At 48.7% G+C, this 1,742-nt stretch overlaps 1 non-coding gene across 1 annotated transcript; it reads right to left on the bottom strand.

Moving 5' to 3' along the window:
- Nucleotides 1–1,226: 1,226 nt before the first annotated feature.
- Nucleotides 1,227–1,417, bottom strand: LOC142716296 (U2 spliceosomal RNA). The gene has a single exon (XR_012871546.1). It is a non-coding gene; the product is annotated as a U2 spliceosomal RNA (small nuclear RNA).
- Nucleotides 1,418–1,742: the final 325 nt, after the last annotated feature.

Genomic DNA, 1,742 nt, shown 5'->3' with positions numbered 1-1,742 from the left:
TGCAGCGATTCAGCCTACTTCTAGGCAATTCCATGGGGCCCTGCAGGCTCACACACTCACAGCTACACGGGAGGTGAATAAAGGCCGGAGAGGAAGCCAGACAGGATTTGCTTCTTTTGCTTGCACCACAATGCAGTGCTGAAAAAGGAGGAATCTACATAAAAACGCCTTCCTGGCAACGCCCAAATGCCCTGCTGCCATGCAGATAAACACTGGCAGCGGCAGCAAGTGCATGCCCACAGCCACCCCTTGTTCCTTCACACCTTGTATCAGCTGTAATCCAGTCCAGTCCAGTGCTGCCTGCTGAGCAGCACTGACCAACACTGCCTGGGCCCAGGCTTTTATCTCTGAGGCCCCATTATGATGTCAGAAAGCTGGCTCTGGAATCCTGAGGGCTCCACTATGACACGTGCAAAGTTCCGTCTGAACTTTATATAAGACGGTGAGGCTCAGTCAGTCACTCAGTGTTGCCTGAGAGGGCAACACTGCAACAGCCGGCCGCCAGGCTGTCTTTTTTTTGCACAGCTAGTTGCCTCCAGGAGGCCACAAGAGGGAGACAAGGGACTGCAAAATGGAAAATAGGCATCCACCAACTTTACAGACAACTTCTCCTTGCTCCTACAACCTCCATCCTTGCACAGTTTGTTATTCTTCTAGGTAACATAGTAACAAATCCAAATTGCTGCTCTCTTTGTAGGCAAGCAAGGCTTTGTTGCAACTGCAATTCTTACTTCTTCTTGAAATGTAGGGACGACAGTACATTCCATCACATCCATCTAGTGTACACAGGTAGGTCCATTGTGGCGGGCAGGCGAGCGGGCGGGCTGCTTTATTGGCTGTTTGCTGTTCCCCTACTCCACTCCACTATTTGACTGTTGTGCTGCATCAATCAATCAATCAATCAATCAATCAATCAATCAATCAATCAGTGGCTGGCTCAGGTGCAGCTCTTTAACTTACCTAAAAGGGAGGGCGGAGAGAAGACAAGGAAGGTGAATGAGGTGTTCCAATGTGAAATGCCGGAAACACAGAAACACAGACGACACACAACAAGAGGTGGCAATCTATTCATTAATTGCATTTAATCAATGAGCTCATTATCACTCATGCATTGTCCAACAGGTGTTGAAATAATGGGATTAAAAGGGGAGATCCCTTCAGAAAGACAGAAACAATAGCAAAGACAAAAAACACTTTTGGAATCTGCTTTTAGTCAACACATAAGGAAAGGGTGCACCGGTCCTGGAAATACTGCAATACCAGGTCAATGCGTGGAGTGGACAGAGCAAGCTCTATTTCCATCTCCCTGTTCTAAAAATCCATTTAATATATGGTCCCCAGATAGGGGACGTATCAGATATTAAACTGATAAGAACAGATACTACACTTGATCTTAGCCAAAAGGCCGAGAAGCGATAACCCGAACGGGCCGCGCGTTGCCCGAGCCTGCCCGATACTGCTGTTCAGCCCTTGCAGCGATTCAGCCTACTTCTAGGCAATTCCATGGGGCCCTGCAGGCTCACACACTCACAGCTACACGGGAGGTGAATAAAGGCCGGAGAGGAAGCCAGACAGGATTTGCTTCTTTTGCTTGCACCACAATGCAGTGCTGAAAGAGGAGGAATCTACATAAAAACGCCTTCCTGGCAACGCCCAAATGCCCTGCTGCCATGCAGATAAACACTGGCAGCGGCAGCAAGTGCATGCCCACAGCCACCCCTTGTTCCTTCACACCTTGTATC

Source organism: Rhinoderma darwinii, unplaced genomic scaffold, assembly GCF_050947455.1.
Source record: "Rhinoderma darwinii isolate aRhiDar2 unplaced genomic scaffold, aRhiDar2.hap1 Scaffold_448, whole genome shotgun sequence".
NCBI lineage: Eukaryota > Metazoa > Chordata > Amphibia > Anura > Rhinodermatidae > Rhinoderma > Rhinoderma darwinii.
This window is presented reverse-complemented; position numbering and strand designations above follow the sequence as displayed.